Genomic DNA, 12,518 nt, shown 5'->3' with positions numbered 1-12,518 from the left:
TACTGTGGGCTTTGTGGAATGAAAGAAATAATGTTCTTTGGAAGGGCAGTACTTTTAACCCCCTCAATACAGCAGCCTGGGCCTCAAAATTGTTAAAGGACTATCAAGCTGTTAAAGAAGCCTAGGAGGAGGACTAAGTGGCAACTTCCCCTTAGTGGTAGACTCAAATTGAACATGGATGGTGCTTTTTTAGCAGCTACGGGTCAAGATGGAATCAGGGCAATCATCAGAGATGAGTTTGGTGTGTGTTTAGCTGCAATTGCACGCCCTTTTTTTCGGGTTAGATCTGCATTCCACATGGAGTGTGAGGCTATGAGAGTAGGTCGCCTTCTAATTATTCACCAAGGCATGACAGAGGTCGACATTGAGACTGATTGTGTTGCGGTGGTTAATGGACTTAATGGAAGCATGGAGGACTTCTCTGAGGTAGGTTTCATTGTTGAAGATTGTAAAGTATACCTGAATGGGGAAATTCTACAATGTGTTCACATATGACATGCATACAATTGCCTTAAAAGTGGTAAAATGAGTCCTCAAAATAGTAATATTAGTCCTTAAAGTGGTAAAAAAATTTAGTTACCACATGAGTCCTCAAGTGGTAAAATAAGTCCTTAAAATGGTAAAATGAGTGCTCAAAGTGATAAAAATAGTTGATGTATGAGAAATATTAACATACCATAGCCTTACTCATACTAAAGAGTTAAGTTTTTAGTTGAATCTAATATTTGCTTCAATTTCTAGGCATGACGCATGTTACAAGGTGTCAATGTATATCAATTAATTTGACACTTCAAAATGCGATAACTTGACACTTCAATATAGTTATAATCTATGTTGAAGCAGCCATTGTTAATTTCAACCTAATCTCTCTCAAATTTTCTAATTCTACAACAACACGTGACAAAATTACATGGTTGTCGCTTTTTCAATATGTGATGCCATTAGTTCCTCGCATATCACAAATTGTGAGACACAAAAGTGTGTTACCAAAAACTATATGCTAGACTTTATATTTGTTACAATTTTTAATATATGAGGCTTCGTTTATGTCGCATATTCCATCTGCGGGGCTTGTATGATTGTCGAATTTAAAATATGCGACACAATTCGTTCCTCGCATATGACATCTTGTGAGACACGTAAGTGTGTTACAAAATGCTATATGCGAGACTTTATATTTGTTACAATTTCTAATATACGAGGCTTCGTTTACATTGCATGAAGGTGGTAATGGATCGGTGGATGAGAAAGGGAGAGTTGGAGGATGAGGCATGGTAGGGCCGAGGACTGTTCTAGTACAGTGGTCGAAGAACCCACAAGAGAAGAGCTGGGTCTTAAGATTAGGCTGCTGGGTTTTCATGGTGTTTGTCTATGGTGTTGATCTGAGAGAGAGAGAGAGATCTAGAGAGAGAGAGAGAGAGAGAGAGAGAGAGAACACAAGAAGAAGATGGTAATGGTGGCCTCAAGCACTTCTTCTTCTTTTTTTTTTTTTTCTGAAAGTTCCAATCTTTATCTGAATCTTTGGGTGTAAATTTGTAATGGGTTGGTTTGATTTCAATTGAGTTTTGCTAAACCTTAGGAATTTCATGAATTTAATGAGGAAGATTGCTTAGATTTGTTTCTTAGAATCTGGGAGCTGGGTTTAATTTTTCATCCACTATTGCAATTTCATTGTTTAATAATGTAAAGGAAGTTTAGAGACTTATGGTTCTTTTTTCTTTCGAAAAGGGGTTTGAAACCCAATCAAGCTGGGAGGCTCATCCCCACGCCCATGTTATTATTTAATATAGATTGATGCATCCGGGGGGGGGGGACGTAATACCTGTACCCCGAGCATTTATAGAAGCATTACAAAAATCTTCATAGAGGACATCCTGTAAATAATCAGGAGCCTCCCCTAAATATAGGTTAGAAACATGACCTAAACTAGCAAAATAGGCAAGTCTATCTGCCACACTGTTTGCTTCTCTAAAGATATGTCGAATTACAATAGCATCAAAAGCAAGTATATAATCTTTACAATCATCAATAATTCGACTAACCTCTGAGTTGTCCTCCCCTTGGTAATTCAGAGCATGTACTAAGACCGACGAGTCACTCTCAACTTCAACTTCACGCCATCCTTGATGTATAGCTAGCAGCAAAGCTGCTCTACAGGCCTAAGCTTCACATTGAAAACCAGAACCTGCATTCGGTAGAAGCTTGGACCACGAAGCATGAACCTTACCCCGAGAATCCCGCACAACAACACCTATCCTACCTCGGCCTCCATCTCGCTGGAATGACCCGTCAATTTTCAACTTGAGTCTACCTTTGGGACGGAAGGCCCACTTTGTTTTCTCCCTTCTCCTAGGCTACCTTACTTCCTTAATTGGATGCAAACGTTGGTATTCCAAAAGAAGGTGGTTTGACCATGTAGAAGCATGCATGGGATTAAATATGCTTCCATTCCACACAATATGATTCCTCTCTACCCATATAGTCCAAAGAGACATGAAAAAGATACACACTTGTTGCATGGGAAGTACGTCCACCATATCTGTAAGACCCCGAAAATTCGTTATTAAATTCTAATGGTTTTCAGGAATTAATTAAGTGTTTGTTAGAACGATTTAGTGGTTCAAGGGTGGAGCGGAAGTATTTCGGACAATTATTCACTCGAAATGCTTTGATTCAAGGGTTGACTTTTTATACGTTTAGATTTTGTGAAAACTTTCTTCATAAAAGTTGTAGAACGCGTTGATATGAGTTCGTGGATATACGGAATGCGAGAATCGGAGTTCGTATGAAGAAGTTATGGCCATCGAAAAAATTTTCCATTTTGGGATATATAGGAAAAATCCAAAAAAAAATCAGAAAATATCAAGTTTCCAAAATGGGAAACTTTTCTCTCTCTTCTGTCCCAAGCCCAATTTTGCCCAGCCAACTTTACAGGCTTCCTTCTCCCTCCTCCAGCCACCAATCGACGAATCATTTCTTCCATTCTCTTCACCTCAGTCCCATCACCAAGTCTGGGAAGTTTCACTGCATGGGTTGGCCCATGCACTGCACTACAAGGCTGGAAAGATAGGTAGTGGCGCTACAAATCGCCTAGATCGGAGCTCACAATTCTGGCGACCTCAGGAAGTGATTCTTAGGGGCTTTTGAAGCCCAGAGGACGTAGAAGCTTTCTCTCAAGGTGGCTTACAATGATTCAACCTGTGGAGCTCGAATTTAGAAGATTGGGAATTTAGGGTTCATCGGTTTTCAAAACTTGCGGGGTAAATTCCGGCCATATGGCTTCAATTCAGACTTTGTGCTAGTTATGAAAGTTGTAATTAGAGTTGAGATGAAGATCTTTTATGTTGGAAGTTTTGTCAAATTTTGACTTTGGGCCGGCGGCGGCGCTGCCACTGTGGTGGTGTTTTTCGGCAGGTTCCGGCCACCCCAGGAACAGTTTATGTTTCTCTTTTTAATCTACACATCGATACAATCATTTCGATATATATTTTGTAATTTTTGGAAATCGTATAAGCAAGTTATGAATTTTAGGGTTTTAGGGTTTTCGGTTCATTTGGTTTTCGATCCGTGAGGATCCGGCCGTCCGATCGACTTGTAGATTTGATATATTGATCGTATAAGTGTTCTGATGACTTTGTGTGGTCTCGGATGAGGATTCAACAGTTGGATCATCGTATAATTGTGTTTTTGTGGATTATGTGCTAAGTTGAGATTGTATGTGATTAGGTGTTTGACAGAATTGTTTTGGGCGAACATTTGTTGATTGTGTGATCTCAGCTGTAAGAGAAGACGCTGCGGGATTTAGAGGTGAGTAAATCTCACATGGTTCATTTACGAACCGAGTTATTTAATTTTCGGAATTGATTGATAATTGTAAATCATTTTCGAAAATAAAGATTTGTTTGAAATAATATGAACTCGATCGACTACGGTTCATAGGGCTACGGCTCACAGGTAAAAAAAATGAATTTAAGTATAAAATGAATTTCTTGATTTTAATATGTATGAACTATAGTTGGTATTAATGGTCATTGCTGCATGAATGACTGTATATATATATATATATAAATATATATATATATATATTTACGTGGAATATATATATTTGGATGGTGTGGCATTGTGATATGTAGACTGTTGGTGATTTCATTCACATTATTGAATTGAACATTTACTTATGCCGGAGGTATATTTGATGATTTATATTGTTGGAAGAGTGATTTGGGGTTATGGAGTGACATTTGTGAGTCGTGTGGGATTTCCTTAAATGTCTTGTTCCTAGGGCTGAAGGGTCTGAAGTCTATAGGTTACAGTGGTAACCTGGGTGCAAAAATATCGTAAGGCTAAACCTCGGCCGAGGTGACAGGTTACGATTCAGTAGAGCTCTAGTCTGTTTGCATGCTTGCAGTCATGGTGGTAACTGGGTTACTGTATCATGAGTACGTAGTCTGTCGTATGCTTGCGGTCATAGTGGTAACTGGGTTACTCCATCATGAGTACGTAGTCTGTCGTATGCGTGCGGTCATGATGGTAACTGGGTTACTGCATCATGAGTACGTCGTCTGTCGTATGCTTGCGGTCATGGTGGTAACTGGGTTACTGCATCATGAGTATGTCGTCTGTCGTATGTGTATGGTCATGGTGGTACTGTGTTGCTGCATCATGAGTACGTAGTTATCAGAAAATATTTCTGGTGTTCTTTCTTTAATTTATAAGTGAGATTTGGATTACTATGAATTCTGTTGGTATAGATACCTCTCAGGCACAAGTATCAGAAGCACAAGGCTCGTTAGCCACTTGAAGCAATGCCGATAACTCCCAAAGACGATGCCGATACCATGCACTTGAGGTATCTGGTAGGCCACACCAAGTCCCACATTGGAAATAAAGGGGGTGAGAAGCCCATCCCCACACTATAAATACATGTCTCTCCACTCAATCAAGGTAAGCCACCATTCTCCATTTACTCTTACCTAGTCTACATTCTTACATGTATCTGACTTAGGCATCGGAGGGTAAAAGGCCGGCTAGCCCGGTCTTCCCTCTGACCTCTGTTTATGGTTGTCAGGTACAGATATCAGAGGTGGAAGCTCTCACGACAACCCCGTTTCTACCACTGAAACATTTGGCGCTAGAAGGAGACCTCCGGTGGTGCCATGAGCTCACCACGAGCAATTTCACTGAAATTTTTTCCGAGCAACAAATGTTTTCCCCCCTCTCGGATCTTTCTCTGCACACATCAATAGTTCATCTTCTCCACATATTTCTCTTGATATTCACCTTCTACACACCAAATCAAGCTTCTTTCAGCTTCTGGGTTTCTGTTCAGTAAGTTTTGAGGAGAGAGAAACTAGATCTGAAATTCTCTCTCTCCTCAACCACTGCTCCACAAGCACCAGCGTGCCTCACATACACCACCGCTATACCCACCGACCTTCGATGAGTTCGACCTGGCCTCCAAGTCGTCTGATAGCATTCGAAAGCAACCCACGCGCCGTCGCCTCGGACACCCAGAAATTTTCTCTGGGCACCCATGAACTCTGCCTCCTTTACCAGCCGTTACTACAAGACACCACCCTCCCATCCTCTCTTCTCCAAGTAATTATCATCATCATCACACATCTTGGTCTCTGGAAGCTGTGATTCTGGGTTTGTATATGGGGGAGACGAAGGAGAGAGAAACTGAATCTCACATTCTCCCAAGCGGTGCTCTCGGCAACTGGGAATAGCCAGCGACGAAGCGTCTGGTGTATTTGCATCTTGCCTTTCTAGATCTAAATAAGAAGCTTTGCTTTAACTTCGACACTCCAAGTGCCCAGGGCACACAACTGTCTAAATTCACCAGTCTTCTCAAGATGCTCTCGACATCTACTACTTAATATTACAACTCTTGGAGTTTCTTACTATGCTCTCGGCATCTACAACTCGGTATCAACAAGTTCAACATCTCTTGGCCTCAGAGTCACCCAAAATACCTCTCGACATTGGAATCACTCAACATGCCTCTCGATATCGGGGTCGCCCAAAACACCTCTCGGTGTCACGTGGTATCGGGGTCGCTCAAAACAAATTCTATTGTTTGATTTAATTGTAATCTCCTGAACTAAAATACACGCAGGGATTACTATGATTTTGAGTTGTGTAATTTTAGGGATCTCCTAAACTAATTTTCTATGCAGGGATTACTAATTTTCACCTGGTGTGATTGTATGTTTGGTTGTGTTTTGTAGAGTTAAATATTGTTGCTTTAATTTATCTCACGAGTTGAGAAATTATGAGCATGTGTAACGTGAGTCATTTTAATTGAGTTTACTCACACGAGCTTGCAAAAGCTTACCGGGTTTGTTTTTTCAACCCGGTGCACTATTCCATGGTGTAGGGGTTAATGTGCAGGTCAGTGTAATCATCATCGAAGCTGAGGTTTTGTTGCTGTCGTAGCTTGGACGTAGTAAGGTATTTTGGTTCTAGCCTTCCACTGTGTAGTGAGTGTGGAGGGTGCGTTTACTTATTGAATTGTTATTCAGTTTAATTTGTAAACACTTGGTGATGTGATATTTGACTCTAGAGAACGAGTCGGTATTGACATTGTGAGTGCAGTTTGTTTGTTGCTTAGTCTAAATGAAAATTTTTATGTTTATTCTTCTTGTGCTTGTTGAGTTTCGCATTTCTGATTCGAAATTCAGGACGTGACAATATCTAGGATCCATGCACGAAAAGAAGTTGAATGATGGTTCCTTGCTCGCAGGCCAAGTGCACCGAAGAGCCAAAAGCATGCCACCACATTACAATCTTTGAATAAATGTAAATCAATCTCTACATTGCATTTGCACAACACACATACCTTCTCTGGAAGTTGGACTCTTTTGCTACTCAACGCTCACTATACCAATAATGCCTTCAGACAACACATTTCAGATGACATAAAACTTGTTTTCTGTCGTCTGACATGTTTCAAGTTTTTTAGACGACATAATAAACTAATTGTGTTGTCTGAATACCATGAAAATCCATGCTAGTTCATTTTTTCCAACTTTGAAAAATTCAAACAACAGATAACTGTTGTATGAATAAACCAAGAAATTCTAACTTTCAATTGACAAAATAAGACAACAAATTTATGTTGTCTGAGTGAAACAGGAAAATTACTTCTCATTGTGTGTCCAAAAATTATTTTTTGTTACAACGTAGACTTATCAAATTGATGCCCTAGCAAGCCCTGTTTTTCCCACACTAGTCAAAAACTCAAAACATCAAAAACACATTCTCTCGCGCCTAGCTATATCTCGACCCAGCGGCAACCCAAAGCAACAAACCCAGCAGCAACCCATAGCAACATATCGAAAACGTCATGAAATTATAATGGCCAAAAGATAAAAAAAACAAAAGGGACCTCACAGATCTAGTCCTACTCTCATCTCTCCCTCTTTTCCCCAAAGTTTCACTCCCCTACCCCGAACTTTTTATCATTAGCTTCTCTGCAGATTCTCCATTTCAATTCGTCCTTCTTGTGATTCGGTCGGGGATTCTAGCTTCCTTCAAACACGTTAACGTGAAGCCTCCCCAGATCAAATTTGAAGTGAAAATTCTAGGGTTTCAAAAACCCCCAATTAGGTATTGTGTTTTTCTTCTTCTTTTCCTTTCTCCATAATATTTGTAACATTGTGGATATCTAACATTTGGGATTTCAGGAGAGATAGCTAAGATTTGGGATTCAGGAGAGAAATAAATGGGGTAATGGGCGTATGCGTTGTTCTGAAGAGGGAGATGTAGGGAATGTCTCTGGAATGTGTAGGCACACACCCACACCCTCTGAATCTGAATGATGCTCTCAACTTCGGCACCGGGTCTGTTTCACTCAACTTCTTAACTCCTTTTCTTCAAATCGTTGAATTTCAAGCTCGGGTTCTGTTTTCAATTTGCGATTTTTTATTTTGTTTCTAATTAGTCATCCCCAAATCAAAAAATTAGACTTTGTTGGGACAATATCTTCTCATCTCATTCAGGTAAGATTGTCCATGGGTTTCTCTGAATCGGTTGTTTTCCAAGTCTTCTTCATTGTTTGATAAAATTTGGGTTGAGTGTTGGTTCAAGATTGTTTGTAATTTAGCTTTTGATGAATGCGTTTCATTTTCATTTTTGGGGTTTCATTTTAATTTAGGTTTTGGGACATTAGTGTTTACGGTTTGTTGTTTGGTTGCCCAAAAGACCACCGGCACTCTCTTATCTCACCTTTATGAGGTACAATTTTCAAACTATCTTAAAAACTATAACTCTAGGCACTGGTCTATAGAACCAATCCTTTGCTCTTTCATTTAATATTTGCAAACTGTGTTCATAATACAGTGAATGAATTGACTTGAAATCAAGGGGCCTTAATCATTTTCTCTTCTCTTATTTATCCTAATTAAAGTGGCCTAAATTACTTGAAATCAAGATTAGGTAGACTAGGTTTGCTTTCCATTTAGTGGAATCCTGAGATTAACTTGCATCATTTGAATTATATAGTTCTGCAATCCCTTGACCAAGCTACTCGAAAGGATCTCATTCCAATAAAGTTGGAAGTGAAGGCAGCTAAGTTTGCCAAGCAAACAGTTAACACTCAGATGAAATCATTTAAGGTAATCTCTGGCATTGTTTGCTTTTTACTAACTGTTATGTCAGAATGTACTTCTAGATGAGTTCCTTTCAGGTACAGTATGGAAGTTGTTTGTAGGTCTGGGACTCTGGATATTTAATTTTCTGCTTGTCTCCATTATCAAAAACAAAATTTCTCACATTTGGCAACGTCGTTTACTTCAGGAAACGACAAAAAAGAGAAGAGAAAGATACTTGTTTTCTATATGAATTTATGTTCAACTTGGTGATTTTTTTCTTTGTTCCTATTCTTCAGACTGAAATCGTAATATCAATGATTGTTAGCATACCTTTAACTTTGCCTGTGGCTCAAATTTATATATTTTCACTGGTTTAGTGTTGTTATGCAGTATGCAAGGATATCCATGAGGTAACTTGGGTTGATGACAACAAGGCAACAATTGTAGAAGCTACATACACAGGACTAATGGGTCTAAAGAGGCAAAAGTCTGTGATCCTACTTGGTGGCCTTGCAAAGGTGATAAGTTGCTAAATGCTGCTTTATAAGATGTTCAGTTGCCTTTGTTTCTTTTACTTTGCATGGAAAACTTAGAGAATATATAAGCTATTGCATTTACCACAATGACCAGTGAGAAATAAAATATAGGAAAATATTTGTGCTACTTTGTCAAATCCTCTTCTAAGAAGGCATTGTATAATTTTGTATAGGTTATTGGTGCTCCACTCCACTATTAGTATTAATTGAAATTCTTGATTTTCATTTCAAATTGAACCTTAATACATTGCATTTTAGAATGTTCTGTGCTCTCTCAGGTTCACTCCTTTTCTCTTGTTATACCCTGACAATTTGAACTTATATACTATTAAAAGTATTAAGACGATTCTATTAGATTCCAAGCATAGTCTACCTTTCTTATGAGTCGAAGTCCCATTTTCTCTTATCTGACTTTATACTCTCAACATTTTCTTCTTCTACTATATTCTTTTGGTTTGAGTTTAAGAATATTAAATTGAGTGCATGGATGTTACCCATCACTAGGAAAGTTAAGTTTCCAGGGCCATAATTTGTTTATCTGGTGCTATGATATTTTTGTCTTCTCTTGTTAGTTACTCAAGCAGGTAAATTTATGTTATAGCTATACATTATTTGTCATTGACTGAACTGGAAACACTTGAAGAAGTCCCAAATATGGGACATCTCTTTGACTCATCATAGTTTTCATTTGTAGTGAAAACGTGTGTCCAGTATTTCACTATTTTGTCAATCTACACGATAGTGTTTCTTATTTTATTGACTTTGTAAACTCTGTCAACTGTCCAGGAACTTGGATAGTTCAAGATAAATTAGCCATCACACTTCAGGTACTTTTCTATAATCCAACATGGTCGTGAAATGCTAATACCTACGTTACAATTATGTTCATTTGAATTTCTAGGATAAAACTAATTTACCAAAACCTACAAGCTTAGCCTTCTGTTATAAACTTGTGATAGTTTATTGCTTTAGCATCAAAGTTCTTGTGTTTGATCTGTATGGCGTCAAGGGTCATGTTGTTTATTACTTGTTAAATCCAAGAAAAATGACAACATTGAAACCATTTAAATTTGTGAATTGAAGATAATTAAATGCCACTGACTAATCACCTGTATCTCGTATGCTTTTTAGACTATTTGGAAATCATTTCTGGGCATTTAAATATTCATTACTACACCCGTTTCAAAAAACAAAAAAAACAAAAAGAATATTCATTACTGCAATCATAAAAGATCAAGAATAGATAATAGAACCTGGCTTCTAGATGGCTTTTGTTGGGTCCATGTTCTGGGTGGTTGAATGTAACTCCATATAAGATGGTTTTTGTAACGTTGCAGAGGGATGTCACCAAATGAACCTAGCTTTTAGATGGCTTTTCATGGAATCATATAAGGGAGTAAAATTGGTGAGTAAATGCATTTGTTCTATTACATTTTTCTACTTCTAGCTTTCTAAATTGTGATTTTTCACAAAAAAATTTATTGTTTGTGTAGGATGTGACTGAGCAAGGAGAAACTATAGAAGCTAGAGTAACAAAAGCACTTATGGAATATGCATACATGTATATATTTATAGCTCTTTTGGTTAAACTTGATTAATGCCTGCTTAGTAAGATTATTTATAGCATGAAGATTTGTAAGAGTATGATAGATTTTGGATTGCTCTTTGTTATGCAGATTTGTGTTCTTTGCGATCTTTGAAACCATTGAGGAAGGTAGCTAATGAAAGCGTTGCAACTTTGTAGGGGAGAGGATGAATGCTGATGCAGTTTTGGTCTTTGCCTACTACAAAGAGCTGTCACTGACCCAACATTTATTTTTTTCGCAATGGTACGAAGGATATCAAGTGATAAGAAGTGGCACAGCTAGCTGCAAACATACTGCAATGGAGTAATATTATTCTATAATTATTGGGTTAGAAGTAATCTAGTTTTGCTTGGTGTTTTCTTAAATTAGGTTTTGAATTGGCTTCAAGCTTTTTGACTTTGATGATATATATATATATAACAAGCCTTTTGTATTGTTCCAAAATGAATGATGTCCATATGGTTAACAACCAACACAAGATTACAACATATGTTGGCTCAACATGAAAATGAACAACTAAATTGTACCAAAATATGTTGTTTCTTGTTATATCAAACAACAGAATTAACAAGTTATCTATATTTCAAATGTGCTAGCTTGAAACAACAGAAGAGTGAGTTTCTGACCTCAATCAAACTACAAAAGTACATGATTTTATATAGTTATATTGTTTATCAGACAACATAAATACTTAAAGCAGTAGTTGGAATACAAGACAAAAGACATACAAATAAATTCTTAAAACTAATTAGACGACAGATGAGGCATAATTTACCCAGTTTAAGTGAATTTCAAATAACAATCAAATGTCTTTACAAATTCATTCAGACAACAGATTGTTAAACAAGCTTTTATTTTGGTAACTTCAGACAACATATAAATGTGTTCTTATTAAATGTCAGACAACAGCAGTTTTATTAAAACTGTAGTTTGTAGTTCATTTGAACAACATTAATTTGTCGTTGTATGTGATTAATAACCACAGAAAGTCTGAAATCCTTCAATTTTGGGTTGTTCAGACAACAGAGTATTGCTAAACTTATGTTGTTTCAATGAGGACAGACAACGGATGATCTGTCGTCTGATGCCATAAGAGACGGCAGCTAGATACACAACAGATAATTTCCTTATCAGACGACAAATATCATCTGTCATCTGAAGCTATTATTGGCATAGTGGCTTCTTTGGTAGGTATAATGCCACACACTAAACGCCAAATAAAGGAACGGACCTTAGGTTGGACGTTCACCCTCCAAAGCTTCTTCCAGAACGCCATCAAAACTGGTTGTCCCGCTGAGGTAGATGCTTGAAATACTGGAGAGGACAGTCTTCTAGTGACATGATATCCGCTCTTGATGCTATAAATCCCACGCTTGTCATAATGCCAAACAATCCGATCAGGAGGATGTCGCATACTTAGCAGTATCTTAACAATCAACTCAACTTCATCAGGAGAAAATAACTCCTCGAGCATCTCCACAATTCACTCGTTAGATTCTCAGTTAATAAGATCTGCAACTTTAAGTTCCTCTAAGCCTTCCATCACAGGTGTGACCGGTTTAAAAGTATGGGGCCTTGGGATCCAAGGGTCAAGCCACACCGATATGCTGTCACCTGTACCAACCTGATAACACAGACCTTTTGCCAAAACATCTTGCCTTTAATTAGATTCCTCCAAGTGTAGGAGTCCCCCGGATCAACAGTTGCATGCATAAAGTCAGAATATGGATAATACACAGCTTTGAGAGTTCTTGCCAACAACGAATCTGGGTACCGGATTAGCCGCCACCCTTGTTTAGCCA

The 12,518-nt window shown here is 38.1% G+C and overlaps 1 long non-coding RNA gene across 1 annotated transcript; it reads left to right on the top strand.

The window, feature by feature from the left end:
• Positions 1 to 7,457: 7,457 nt before the first annotated feature.
• LOC121053088 lies at positions 7,458 to 11,065 on the top strand. The gene is made up of 9 exons (XR_005810740.1): positions 7,458 to 7,611; positions 7,689 to 7,844; positions 8,159 to 8,238; positions 8,506 to 8,618; positions 8,985 to 9,112; positions 9,917 to 9,957; positions 10,468 to 10,535; positions 10,624 to 10,691; positions 10,807 to 11,065. It is a non-coding gene; the product is annotated as an uncharacterized LOC121053088 (long non-coding RNA).
• The last annotated feature ends 1,453 nt before the right edge of the window (positions 11,066 to 12,518 follow it).

This window comes from Rosa chinensis, chromosome 5 (genome assembly GCF_002994745.2).
Source record: "Rosa chinensis cultivar Old Blush chromosome 5, RchiOBHm-V2, whole genome shotgun sequence".
Classification (NCBI taxonomy): Eukaryota; Viridiplantae; Streptophyta; class Magnoliopsida; order Rosales; family Rosaceae; genus Rosa; species Rosa chinensis.
This window is presented reverse-complemented; position numbering and strand designations above follow the sequence as displayed.